Source organism: Elephantulus edwardii, unplaced genomic scaffold (assembly GCF_000299155.1).
Source record: "Elephantulus edwardii isolate Elephantulus edwardi_28Jun2011 unplaced genomic scaffold, EleEdw1.0 scaffold00360, whole genome shotgun sequence".
In the NCBI taxonomy this organism is placed as follows: Eukaryota; Metazoa; Chordata; class Mammalia; order Macroscelidea; family Macroscelididae; genus Elephantulus; species Elephantulus edwardii.
The window spans coordinates 898,851-913,958 of NW_006400110.1; the positions used below are offsets into that span (position 1 = coordinate 898,851).

Genomic DNA, 15,108 nt, shown 5'->3' on the forward strand with positions numbered 1-15,108 from the left:
GCACCTGGAAAAAACCGAATAGTGTTAAGCCTCTGGAAAAGTGTCTAAGAAAAGCTTTAAAATGTGATCTATTTTAAATTATGGTTTGCACCCAAAAATGCCCCTCACACTATGATAAAGCTTAATCTGTATCATACTTACTCAGGGAAGTGGCAGCAGAGTTGAGCAAGAGCATGTTAGAGAGGGGAAATGAATGTTGAAAGGCTGAAGAAGGGAGAAGGAAGACTTGGGCATTGAGCAATAAACAGAGATATTTTACTCACAAGTATTTGTTTAAACACAGGGTATTCCTTGAAAAGGTGGACAATCAGTGAAAAAAGAGACTCGACAGCACCTAACAACAACACCCTGGGCCATTCATTCTGATACAGTAGTAAATCAATTTTTGTTGTTGTTAGGTGCCCTCAAGTTTACTTCAACACATAGCAATCCTATGTACAGCAGCTCTGAACCTGACCCTGTCCTGAGCCAATCTCATTATCTCTGACATACCTGCTCCCATTACCCTAGTCACTGAGTCAATCCATCTCATCCAAGGTTTTCATGATATTCTCCTCCAAGGACTGGTCCCTCCTATAAACATATACATAGTGTATGATAAAAAGCTTCAAAATCCTTGCCTCAAGGGATAAAATCGGTTTCACTTTTCTCCAGGCTAAAGATGTTCATTTTCTTGACTCTCCATCGCATGTTCAATATTCTTCTCCAGCACTTCAGCTTAAAGACATCAATTCCTCTTCTATCATCCTTAGTAATTGTCCAACTATCTGATGCATAGCAAGTAATTGGGAAAACCATGGCCTGGACAAGGCACACATCTTAGTCTATAGACTGACATCGTTGCTCTTCAGCATTCTAGAGAGGTCCCTGGTAGCAAATTTTCCTGATATAATTAAATCTTTTGGTTTCCTGACTACTGATGCCAAGAGTGTTGATTGTGGATCAAGCAAGTTGAAATTGTTAACCCAATCTCTTCTCCGTACATTATGAAGTTGCCATTGGACCGACCCAGTGGTGAGAATCTTTTTCTTCTTGACGTTGAGCTTCGGTCCATATTGAAGACCAGTCCTTGAACTTCTGTCACAAATGCTTCATATCCTCCTCAGTTTCAGCAAGCAAGATTGTGTCATCTGCATGTCACAGGTAGTTGATGAGTCTTCCTCCAATCCTAATGCCACATTCTTCCTCATAAATTCGAGCCTCCTGGATGATCTGTTCCACATATAGATTAAAAAGGTTTGGAGACATATCCCTGGCACTCTTCTTTCCTGAATTTGAACCATGCAGTGTTTCTTTGCTCTGTTTTGATGACTGTTTCCACGTCCAAGCATTGGTTTCACTTAGAACAATCAGGTGGTCTGGGATTTTCGTTCTCAAGGCTAGTCACAATCTGCTGTGATCTACACAGCATAGGCAAGGAAACACCATTACTCCAGTACTCTCTGCTTTCAGCCAAGATCCATCCAGCATTGGAGATAATGTCCTAATACTACAGCCTCTTCTAAACCCAGCTTCTGCCACTTCTGCCATTTCTCTGTTGAGGTACTGTTCTAGTCAGTTTTAGATAATCTTCAGTAGGATTGTGCTTGCATATTTACATATTTGCTTGTGACATTACTGATGTTGTTCAATAATTTTCATACTCTATCATATCACCTTATTTTTGAAATGGAAATAAATATTCTTCCAGTCAGTTAGCTAGGTAATTGTCCTCCAGATTTCTTTCACAACCTGATGAGCGTGTCTAGGCCCGCATCTGTTTGATGAAATATGTCAATTTGCACTTCATCAATTCTGGGGCCTTGTTTTTTGCCAATTCCTTCAAGAGCAGCTTGACCTTGCTTCTTCATTGCCATTGCCTCTTGGTCATATGTTGCTTCATCAAATTCTTGTGTGTCTGCCAATGCTTTTTGGTACAGTGACTGTATACTCCTTCCATCTTTTGATGCTTCTGGTTCATTCAATATTCTGCACATAGCATCTTTAAGTATTACAACTTGAGACTTGAATTTGATCTTCAGTTCCTTCAGCTTAAGAAATGCCAAATGAGTTCATCTCTTGATTTTCTGACTCCAGCTCCTTGTATATTTCATTATAATACTTTACTTTGTCTTCCCAAGCTGTGCTTTGAAATCTTCTGTTCAGGTCATTCACTTCCTGACTTCTTCCCTTTGCTTTGGTTTTTCAGTACTCTAGTGCACTACTCAGAGTCTAATCCAATGTTCATCTCAGTTTTCTCTCCCTCCTCTGTCTTTGTAATGACAAATTAAATGTATATTGTGTATATTCCTTTTTTATTTTCCTTTTTCTTTATACTGGTTTATTTACAAAGTTTATATGCATTGTTTTCACACCATCCCTTTCCCATATCCTTCACCTGCCCCCACACCCATCAAATTGTGCAACCCTGTCATTAACATCCCCCCACCCTACCACCCATCCTCAGCCCTCTGCTCTCCCACCCCGTTGGTTCCTCATACTCGTTCTACAATAATACGATAAATATAATATTTGTCCTTATGAGATTGAGTTAGTTTACTTAGCATAATGCTCTCCAGTCTCTCCCAAGTTAGGGAGTAATTTACAAAATCATTGCTTCTGCATGCTGCATAGTATTCCATCATGTGTATGTATCATAATTTCTAAATCCATTCGATTATGATTGGACAGTTGGGCTGTTTCCATATGAAAGAGGAGAAGAAGCAGAGTGGTGTTAGCCAGAAAACTTGCATAATTCTTACATTTACTTTAAGTGTTTGCTCTCAGTATTGTTTCGGACCTTGCTTCTTAGGTTGAATTTGTTAGGTGTCATCAAGTAGACTATGACTCATAGTGTCCCTATGAACAACAGGACTTTGCCCAATCCCATGCCATCCTTACCAGCTTTGATATTTTCGAACTTGTTGTTACAGTCACTGTGCCAATCCATCTTGTTGGGAGATTCCTCTCATTTCCTGACTCTCCATCTTTCCCAATAACATGCCCTTTCCCAAGGACTAGCATCTCTTGACAACATGCCCAAAGTTTGTGGACAAAATTTCATCATCCTTGCCTTTATTTGTAAGCAAACAAAACGACAGTTGTCAGAAGTTGTTTGTTGTTGTTATATGCCATCAAGTTGCTTACGACTCATAGCGACCCTATGTACAAAAGCCCTAAATGCTAGGGCTATCCTGTGCCAACCTTGCTGTCTCAAAAACATTCATTCCTACAACTCCACTCACAGAATCAATCCATCTCATCGAGGGTCTTCCTCTCCTGCGCCGTCCCTCCACTCTCCAAAACATGATGTCCCTCTCCAAGGACCAGTCCCTCCTTGCAACATGCCCAAAGTATGTCAGACGAAGCTTCAGAATCCTTGACTCCAGGGAACATTCTGGCTTCACCCTCTCCAGGACAAACCTGTTTGTTCTCCTAGCAGCCCATGGTATATTCGACACTCTTCTCCAGCACCACAACTCAAAGGCATCAATTCTCTTTCTATCATCCCTATTCACTGTCCAACTCTCCAATGCATAGCATGTAATTGCAAAGACTATAGCCTGGATCAGGCACACCTTAGTCTCCAGCCTGATATCGTTGCATTTCAGTACTCTTGAGAGGTCCCTCACAGCTGACTTTCTCAATGCAATTTGTTTCCTGATTTTCTGGCTGCTGTTACCAAGAGTGTTGATTATGGAACCAAGTAACCTAAAACTGTTAACTCTCTCAATCTCTTCACCATCCATACTGATGCTGTCAATTGGCCCAGTGGTGAGAATCTTTGTTTTCTTGATATTGAACTTCAATCCATATTGAAGACTGCAGTCCTTGACCTTTTGCAGCAAGCGCTTCAGGTCCTCCTCAGTTTCAGCGAGCAGACTTGTGTCATCGAGTAATTTTTTTAGTACAGAGAGTTATAGAATTGACAAGCATAGTCATTTCCAAAACCAACTAGACCTTGTAGTTTTAAAAAATGTTGTTGTCATTGTTGTTATATGCTTTAGAGTTGACTACAACTCATAGCAACCCTATGAACATGGGCTCTGAACTAACTATCCTGAGCCAACCTCACCGTCTCTATCACATCTGACCCCACTGCCACAGGCATTGTGTCAATCCATCTTATGCAGGGTCTTCATCTCCTGCGCTGACCCTCCACCCTTCGAAGCATGATACCCTTCTCCAAAAACTGGTCTCTTCTTGCAACATACCAAAAATATGTGTGATGAAGCTTAAAAACCGTTGCCTGCAAGGAATGACTTGGTTTCAACCTCTTAAGGTCAATCTTGTCTGTTCTCTTCACAGGTCATGGTATGTCTAATACCTTTCTCCAGGACCACAACTCAAAGACATCGATTCTTCTCCTGACATCTTTATTAATTGTCCAGCCCCTAGATATATTGCAAGCAACTGGAAAGTCCATGGCCTAGATCAGGTGCATGTTAAGTCTCTAGACTGATTTATTGCTCTTTAGTACTCTGGAGAAGTCCCTGGAAGCAGATTTTCCCAATGCAACTTGTCTTTTGATTTCCTGACTGCTGCTGCCACGGATGCTGATTGTGGATCTGAGGAAGATGAAATCAATAACAACTTCAGTCTTCTCCTTCCATCTTGATGCCTATTGGCCCAATGATGATTATTTTTATTTTCTTAATATTAAGATGCAATCCATACTGAAAGCTGTAGTCCTTGTTCAAGTTTTTTTCCGTTTCAGTGAGCAAGGTTGTATCATCTCATAATGCAAGTTGTTGATGAGTTTTCCTCCAATCCTGATGCCACATTCTTCTTCCTAAAGAAATGGATATCAGAAAACACTCTGAATGCTGCACTAGAATGCCAAGAAGCCAAAACAAAAGGAAGAAATGAGGAAGTTTAAGAGTTGAACAGAAGATTTCAAGGCAACTTATAAAGAAAAAGTTCAGTATTATAGTAAAATGTGCTGCAGTCAGAAAATCAAAACAGAAATGACATTTCTCAAGCTGAAGGAACTAAAGAACAAATTCAAGCCTTGAGTTATAATATTCAAAGATGATATGGACAAAATCTTGAATGCTCCAGGAAGCATCAAAAGAAAATGAAAGGCAAATTAACTGAGAGAGGGCTGAGTACTTGGGGTGAAGTTCTGGGACTAAGAAAGGAAGGTGCACTCTGCTATAAGAGTGAAGACTTAAATCCAAAATCATGGCCAGACATCCGAAATTCATTACCAGAACTGTGATGGTACAGGATGGCAACGTGGAAGGAGCATACATGAGCCTGAACAGAATCCTCAGCATGTATGGGCTCATTGAACACATTAAGCAAAGGCGATACTACAAGAAGCCATGTAGCAAGCAACAGTGGGAAAGCTATGAGACCTGCCGAAGTATCTACAACATGGAAATGACCAGAAAATCAACTTCCTGATGTGAAGAAATTGGGCAGATCCATGGCAGGGCTGTTAAGGCAGTTTGTGTCTTCACTGTTTTCTTTCTTCCATCCATATTCTCTTACTAGTCTCAACAATAAACTCAATCACATGTATGTAAGAAGACCTGTTAATAAAGAGATAATCCCACTAGTGATCAATGTATGCTGTCTTTTATTAAAGTGAAAGAGAAATTGAGTCAAAAAGTAGTTTAGGAGAAATGAGGAAATATTCTAACATGTAGTAAAATATACCTACTGTTTCTTACCTGTCATTATAAAATTCAAAGCAAGATGTTATTAGTGAAGCATCTGATATACTTTACAGAACCCCCCCTCCTCCCCAAACCATTAGGTAAAGAGAAGAGGAAGCATGTATATGGAATAAATTTTGAAACACTCATAAAAAAAAGAAGAAGAAGAAGATAGAAGGCATAAATGAAGTAATTGTACCAGAAAGAATTGGCAGGCACAGAACCATTTAAGGAAGTGGTTCTTAATCAAGAACCAATGATAATAAAAGAAGAGATTCAAGCTGCTCTGGAGGAATTGGTAAAAAGTAAAGCTCCATAAATGGATGGAATACCAATTGACATATTTCAACAAATAGATGCAGCCCTGGATGTGCTCATCAGGTTGTACTAAGAAGTCTGGAGCACAGATACCTGGCCAATCTACTGGAAGAAACTTTAAAAACCTTGGAAACATACACAATCTCCTAACAAACAGGTAAGTTTTGGGGAAAGTACTATCAGAATGCTCCTGAGAGTCAAGGATGGTGAAGCATCATCTCACATGCTTTGGGTGTTGCTAGAGGCTGGCTATTCGGAATTGATGGCAATGCAATACACTTTGCCACCACATCATCTCAGTGACAAGTACTCACTCTGCTATTGTTAGAACAAAGGCTTTCAGAGACATAATAAAATTATGATCTAATAAAACCTTAGTGATCAGTAATGAAATTAAAATTTTATCGTTTTCACTGCACAAAATAATATTCTTCTTTTTAACTTTATAACTTGTTAGACTTGTAAAGTTCACTTTTAGCTTGTAAGTCATAAGAAAATAGGCAATGAGGTGGATTTGCTTTTGGGGACTTAGTTTGCTGTCCCTTGTGCTAGATGAAGATATGGCAGATTTTTATTCATGTATATGGAAAAGTATCACTTTTGACACATCACTGTCATAGTGTTTAGCATCACAGCAAACCACAAGTTACCTCTGTACAGCAAATGGACAGACCAGTGCAATACCACTTAGAAGAGTATTTTACCAAAAACAAAAAAATTTAAAACCATGGTGGACACTGTTTGGTGAAACTCCTCGATTAAAACAAGCTTGGAAGCAGGAGTGGCATCCACTTCAGAAATAGCTTGCCTCTGGAAACTCTATGAACTTGGAGAAATGGTGAAAGTTATACAAGTGTTCAGGTCTTTCGTTCATAGGGTCGCTATGAGTCATCTATGACTCAATAGCACTTAACAACAACATATGGAAAATGTTCTTATAAAAAAGGGTTGACATCAAACAGACATGAAAAATATATTATTTAGGCTTATTCAAAAAGAATAAACCGATGATAAATCTGATGAAAATAATAATAATTCTGATTATTCTGCAATGCTTTGCAAGAGAATTTTTAGAATATGTATGACTGTAATATTCTGGATTTGGATGAACTGAGGAGTGAGAAACTACCAGTTGTTCTCCAAATTATAGTTAGAAACAATTGAAGAGAAGAGAAGAGAAGAGAAGAGAAGAGAAGAGAAGAGAAGAGAAGAGAAGAGAAGAGAAGAGAAGAGAAGGTCTTTCTAATGTCCATCATCTGTGGAAGAGGTAGTCAATCCTCATTGACTGAAAACCAGAAACTCTGAGTTTTATTTCATCACACAAGAAACTCCCACCTCCTCCAAGGCTCAATCCTCTAAAAACTTGACTTTGAAAAGGTTCGAAGGTGAGTACTCCAGGGTGGGAAACATGAGAATGGACCTTCACAAGAAGGAAGATCAATTGTGTCCATTTTTACAAGCCTTGGAGAGCAGGTAACAATTTGTAAACCAGGTTATTAAACTTTATGATATACATTTTCTTAGTTCATTTTACTAGCCTTCCCAGTTGCTAGCCATTTTTCAGAAGTAGACCAACAGGCCTTTCCTCTAAGCAACCTCTGAATAGGCTTGACCCTCCTACGTTTTTGCTAATGGCCTAATGTGTTAACTGTTAGCATCACCAAGGAATTCCCTTATTACCCTGGATTTCAGTAAATTCTAACTTAAATGTTCTGGCTTTATTGTGGAGGGAATTCTGGTGGCCTACTCCAAAGAAGCTGTGCTGCAATGCCAAAGGCATGCAGTTTGAGGCCACCAGGTTCTCCATGGAAGAAGGATGGGCAATCTCCTCCTGAGCTATTAACTGTCTCTGAAGACCCTCTGGAGGATCAGTTATGGGTCAGTTCCAATTCAACAATAACAAGTTTCTTGAGGAGCTCTAGTGACCTAGTGATAAGAAGGTATGCTGCAATCCCAAAAGCACAGTTTTAATCCACCAGCTGTTGCACAGAAGGATGGATAATCTCCCTTACAATTTAAGGCTGCTGAAAACCCACTGGAGGGTCAACTATGACTTGGCTCTAACTCAGTGGTGCACAACAAGAATAAGAAGCATTATTTTAGGATTCCTGTGGATTCTAAAATAAATCATATTAAAACTAAGATGTTAAAGCGGAGCAGTGCCCACTGAGATTCAATGCTGGTTACAGTAAAAACTGAGATCCCTTATGGAGAGAGAAGCCAAGAGTTGGGGGTATGAAGTCCTCCTTTTGTGGACATTCTCCCTCTTGTGTTCATTCTACAGGGTTAGGGATTGTTTTAGAGAAAGTTATCTTCCTTACACAATTTAATCCTTTTTAAACTCCATCTTTCACATCTTAGGTGTGAGATGACATTACTGGGTTAGGCATAGTTGGTGTCAAACTTTTCTCCATTTATCATAATGCTGGTTATTTGCTCACTTGTGAGTATGTTTGTTTTCTCAATATTGAGATGTAACCCACATTGACAGCTGCAATCTTTGATCTTCCTCAGGAAGTCTCAAATCCTCTTCAACATCAGCAAGCAAGATTGGTAACTTGCATATCACAAGAGTTGATTATTAGGTTATTAAGACTATTTTTTCAGGGAGCAGTTCTATAGTTCATTACTAGAGAAGTTTCTCTGATCCTGTAGAGCAATAACAAATGCAAACTATTGGGGTATCTCATGATGAAGTGGTGGAATATGTGCCAACAGGAGACACTTGTGTGGGATAGAACAGTGATGAGGTAGGATTGGGCTGAGCCTGCAGGCTGGGTATGCTTAGGACAGGCAAAGACAAATTCAGGAAGGTACCATGGAAAGAAGGATTATTAAAGGCAAAGAGTCACTAAGGAGAAATATGGCAGGGATACTGCTATTAACAGTCTTGCTAACTTTGATACCACATGATGTCCTAAGGATTGCAGTATATTACACCTGTGATATGTTAAGTGTTTAATGAATATTCCGATTTGCATTAAAGTCAGGCTATTGTGGACTGATCTTCCCTAAAAATTATCCTTATTAGTTCATAGAATTTTACTGCATTGTTGGTCTGAGTTATTGGGCTAAGCCTAAACAGTTACATAGTTGAAGAAAACAATTGAAAGAATTTGTAGCTGTAGGATTTTATTTTGACAGTAGGTGGCTCCCTTACATATGTGGAAGTGGCACTGTGGTCTATATAGGGGTTGTTTTAGCCACTTGAGTAGTCATATTTTTCCAAATCATTGACGCTGAATTTGGAAGCAATTCTTCACATTCATATTTGGCAAAGATGACAGGAAGCAGAGAGGGAAATTATTTTTCCCTCTGTCTTTGTAGCTTGCTTCTCAAGACTATCCTTTCTGGGAATAAAAGTAAGATACTTGGTAGTGTATGTCAACATCATTCATACATTCTATAGACATCACACATTAAAACCATTAGAAAACTGTTGTTATGTGCCATCGAGCTGTCTAAAACTCATAGTGACCCAGTGAGCAATGGTTCTGAACTTTCCCCTATACTGAGCCCACCTCATTGTCTCTGACACACTTGACCCCATCACTACAATCACTGTGTAAATCCACTCATCCAGGGTCTTCTTTTCCTGTGCTGACCCTCCCCGCTTCTGATGTCTTTCTCCAAAAGCTGGCTCCTCCTAAAAACATGCCCAACATCTGTGAGACAGAGCAGCTTCAAAATTCTTGCCTCCATGATGCAACCTGGTTTCACCTACTCCAGGACAGACCTATTTGTTCTCTTAACAGTCCTCTTCTCTAGTACCACAATTCAAAGGCCTGGATTCTTCTTCTGTGATCCGTATTCATTGTCCAACTCTCAGATGCATATAGCAAGTGATTGTTGTTAAGTGCTGTCAAATCAAGCACAACTCATATCGACTTTATGAACAATAAATTTTAGTTCTGTCCTATCCTGCAGTATTCTTATTACCCTCAAGACATTTGCCTATTGCTGCAAACACTGTATCAATTAATCGCAGTGAGAGTCTTCCTTTCCTTCACTGACCTTTCCAAGCATAATATCCCTTTCCAAAGAATTGGTTCTCCTAACAATGTGTCGAAACTATGTGAGATGAAACTTCACCATCTTTGCCTCCAAGGAGCACTGGTTGTACTTTCTCCAAGACATATCTGTTTGTTCTTTTACCAGTCTATGGGATATACATTACTCTTCTCCAACACCGTAGCTAAAGGCATCAATTCTTTTAAAAAAATTATTACTTTAATGAAAGTTTACAGGAAAGTTGGATTTTTATTCATTCATTATTGCACATTTTCCTCCTTATGCCCCCCCCCAGTTCTCTTTAAAAAAAATTCATTCATTGTTGCAGAATTTCTTCATACACACACACACACACACACACACACACACACACACACACACCCCTCTAGTCCACTTTGGATGCACCTCTTATTGTGGTCTATCATCATAAAAATAATGCCTAATGATATATTACTCTCTCTTTTTTTTTAATCCACGACCTTTATTGTCAAGGAGCTTCGGAACGGGATGAAGCGAGAAGAGTGGGTGGCACTGATACCAGCCGGCTGTGCTTGATGGGCTTCTAGGTGATAGAGAACTCACCCAGGTAGTGTCTGATCATCCAGGGCTTGATCTCCCTTCACCTGGTTAAAAGTCTTGCCGTTGTACATGCCCACCATGCTGCCTACCATCTTAGGCAGGATGATCATGTCCCGCATGTGTGTCTTCACCACCTCAGGCTCCTCCAATGGGGGGGGGGGGTGCCTCCTTTTTGGCTTTGTGCAGCTGCTTCAGCAGCGTGTGCAACTTGCTGCACAGATCACGGTTCAGACGCTGACGTTGCGTGGCGTTACAGAGCTGCATCAGCTGTTCATAGGACATGTTCAGTAGCTGGTACAGGTGAACTTGTGGAAAGTTTGCTTCTTTTTCTGCTCCGTTTCCGCCTTTTGTTTTTCAAGTGCAGCTTAGTCTTTTTTTAAAAAATACTAACTTATTTACAAAATTCTAACACAATGATTTCGAGAACAGATTCTTCCAATTTCCCTCACTCCTTCACCCATCAAATTGTACAACCCCATGATTACTCCCCTCCCCCCCTGCACATCCTCATCCCTCTGCTCCACCCTCTCTCACTCCCCTTATACTCATTCTACAATAATGGTTTTAAACAATATTTGTCTTTCTTGGACTGAGTTAGTTCACTCAACATAATGCTCTCCAACCTCTCCCAAGTTAGGTAATAATTTGCAAAATCATTGCTCCTGTGTGTTGTGTAGTATTTCGTTGTTAAATGTACCATAATTTCTCAATCCATTCTTTTGTGGTTGGACATTTGGGCTATTTCCATGTTCTTGAAATGGTGAATAATGCTGCTATGAACATTGGTGTACAAGTCTCTGTTTATGCCTCAGTTCTTATTTTCTCAGGATATATTCCAAGCAGTGAAATAGCTGGGATATATGGAATTTTTATGTTCAGCTTTTTGAGGAAACACCAAACTGCCTTCCAGAATGATTGTACCATTTCACAATCCCAAAAATGTATACGAGTTCCTTTCTCACCACATTCTCTCCAACATTTATTACTTGCTGCCCTGTTAAACTTTGCCACTGCTACTGGAGTGATTTCTATTTGCATTTCTCTTATTGCCTGTGATTTTGACCATTTTTTTCTGTGTCTGTTTGCCATTCAACTATCTTCCTCTGTGAAAATTCTTTCCATGTCTTTTGCCCATTTTGTAATTGGGTTATCAGGATTTTTCTTGTGGCGGTCCAGGAGTAAACTTTTGTTATGAGACACTTGTCTGAGGTTGTATTACCAGATGTTTGTTCCCAATTGTTAGGTTTTCTTTTCACCATGCTGGAAAAAGTTTTTGATGCACATACGGATTTGGAAAGTCTCATTCATCAAATTTATCCTTTTCAGATTGTGCTTTTATGGCTGTATCTGGCAGTCTCTTTATGCCTTGGACAAGTGCTTCTAAGCTTGATCCAATTTGTCTTTTATGAACTTTATGGTTTGGGGCCTTATTCCTAGGTCTCAAATACACCTTGATTTGATTTTTGTGTGTGGTGTGAGATGTGGATCCTGTTTCAGCTTTCTGCAGGTGGAAGTCCAGTTTCAAAAAGGTTGCTTTGATTTATTTGCCAAATATCAATTGACCATAGATAGCTGGGTCTATTTCTGGCTTCTCAGTTCTGTTCTATGTGCCTGTCATTGCACCAGTACCATGCTGCTTTGCTTACTACTGCTCTGTAGTATGTTTTGTGGTCAGGGAACGCTATGTCTCCCATCTCATTTTTGTTTCTCAGAAGTGTTTTTCTTATTTGGGGTCTCTTGCCTCTCGAAATAAATTTGATAATTTCCCTTACAATCTCCTTGAAAAATGAATTTGGTATCTCTATTGGGATAGTTTGCTTTTGGTAGGATTGTCATTGTCACGATATTGAGTCTTCCTATCCATAAACAGGACACATTTTCCCATTTCTTTAGGTCTTTTGTTTTGCAGAAATGCTCTACAGTTTTCTTTGTATAGGTCTTTTATATCTCAGGTAAGTTCACTCTCAAGTATCTCAATTTGTGCTTGGCTATTGTAAATACGATTGCTTTCTTGATTTCCTTCTCTGAGTTTTCTTTGTTACTGTAGGGGAATCCTATTGATTTTTGGATATTGATCTTCTATCCTGCCACTCTACTAAGTTGGCCTACTAACTCTAACAGGGGTTTTTGGTGGGTTTTTTTTGTCGTTGAGTCTTAGGGGTTATCTATGGTCTGCAGATAGTGACAGTTTAACCACCTCTTTGTCAATCTGGATGCCTTTTATTTCACTTCCAGTACAATATTGAATAGAAGTGGCAACAGTGGGCACCCTTGTCTAGTCCCTGTTTGCAAGTAAAATGCTTTTAGTCTTTCTCCATTGAGAATGTTATTGACTCTTAGTTTTGCATATATACTTTTCACTATGTTGAGGAAATTCCCTTCTCTTCCAATATTTCTGAGTGTCTTTATCAGGAAGGGGTGTTGGATTTTATCAAATGCCTTTTCTACATTAATTGCTAAGATCATATGGTTCTTGTTATTTACTTTGTTAATATAGTGAATTATGTTGATAGTTTTTCTTCTGTTGAGCCATTTTTGCATACCTGTGATGAATCCCACTTGGTCATGGTGAATTATTTTTTTATGAGTTTTTGGATTCTATTACCTAGGATTTTCTTAAGGACTTTTGCATCTATATTCATGAGATATATTGGTCTGTAGTTTTCTTTCTTCAAATATATTTGCCTAGTTTTGGTATTAGGGGAGTGTTTCCTTTTTTTCAAACTTTTGAAATAATTTAAGTAGAATTGGTGTAAATTCCCTCTGAATGTTTGGTAGAATTTGGCTATGAAGCTATCTAGGATTTTCTTATGGAGAAGACTTTTTATGACATTTTCAATTTCTTCTCTTGTGATGTATCTGTTCAAGTGTTCCATATCTGTCCTTGTCAATCTGGGCAGCAGATGCATTTTAAGGAATTTGTCCATTTCCTCTAGGTTTTCAAATTTATCAGAGTATAGCTTTTTGTAGTATTCTGATATTATCAATTTAATTTCCTTGGGTTCTGTTGTGATATCAACTCTGTCATTTCGTAATGAATTATATGTGTCTTTTCTTTTTTTCTCTCTCTTTCGTTAAATTTACCAGTGGTTTTTCAATTTTATTGACTCTTTTGAAAAACCATCTCCTGGTCTTGTTGATGGTTTGAACTATTTTTCTGTTTTGTATCTCATTGGTTTCAGCTCTTGTAGGATTAGATTATTGATCTTTTTCTATTTGTTGAAGGTGTTAACTGAAATAATTGATTCATCTTCTTTCTTCCTTTTTTATATTTGTGCCTATTGCTATGAACTGTCCTCTGAAGACTGCCTTAGCTGTGTGCCAGAGGTTTTGGTAAGTTGTATTTTCATTTTCATTTTTCCCCAGAACTTTAAAATTTCATTTTTTCTTTCATTTATAACCCAGTCATGTTCTAGCAGAGAATTATTTAGTTTCCATGTGAGTGGTTTGGAAGCTTTACTTTCCTGTGGTTAAGTTCTAGTTTTGCAGCATTGTGGTCTGAGAAAATACTTTGTATTATTTCAATGTTTTTTAATTTGTTGAGGCTTGCTTTCTGTCCTAATATATGATCAATTCTGGGGAATGTACCATGTGCACTTGAGAAGAAAGTGAATTGAGTTTTAGTTGGGTGCAATACCATGGATACATCCATAAGGTAGAGTTGGTTGATTGCATAGTTTAGATCTTCTGCATCTTTGTTGAGTTTCTTTTGAGTTGGCCTCTTCTTTAGTGATAGTGGTTAAAATCTCCTACCTATATCCTGGTGTTGTCTATTTCTCTCTTCAATTTTGCTAACCACTGTTTTGTATGTTTTTCAGGTCTATAATTTGATGCATAAATGTCTTCTTGATCTATTGTGCCTGTGATCAGTATGTAATTCTCTTTCTTATCTTTGATGGTGGCTTTCATTGTAAAATCTATTCCATCAGAGATTAATACTGCCACTCCTGCTTTTTTGAGGTTCCATTTGCTTGGTATACTTTTTTCCAGCTTTTAATTTTGAGTTTGTTTTTCTCTTTGGTTTTTAGATGTGTCTCTTTCTTATAGGCAATATATTGATGTGCTTTATATTTTTATCCACTCTACTACTTTTTTCTCTTAATTGGTGCATTTAGTCCATTCACATTACTTGTGATTATTATCAGCCTAGGGTTTTGTTTTGTTGTTGTTGTTTTGTCATTTTGCCATGTTTCTTTTCTGTTGTTTCTGGTTACTTAGGTCTGTGCACTTTCCTTTGGTGCAAGACTTTACTTAAAATTTTTTGTAGTTTTGGTCTTTTTTCACAAATTCCTTAAGGTCACTTTTTTCTTCTGCGAAGAATCCAATATCCCCTTTATATTTGAAAACCCTATGTACAGCAGGGTATCATCAAGGAAGAGTTCAAACGGTCATTACAAAGACAGAAGAGGAAGAAAAGACCAAAATGGATGTCAGAAGATACTCTGAAAATTGCACTGGAGTGCGGAGAAGCCAAAGCACAGGGAAGAATTCAAGATACTAAAGAGTTGAATAGAAGATTTCAAAAGGCAGCACGGGATGACAAAGCAAAATATTACAA

General features: G+C 38.6%; 2 pseudogenes; one reads left to right on the plus strand and one right to left on the minus strand.

Annotated features, from left to right (window-relative positions):
• The first annotated feature begins 5,163 nt into the window (after positions 1-5,163).
• Positions 5,164-5,426, plus strand: LOC102844880 (annotated as a pseudogene).
• A 5,012-nt stretch (positions 5,427-10,438) lies between these two features.
• Positions 10,439-13,117, minus strand: LOC102853183 (annotated as a pseudogene).
• Positions 13,118-15,108: the final 1,991 nt, after the last annotated feature.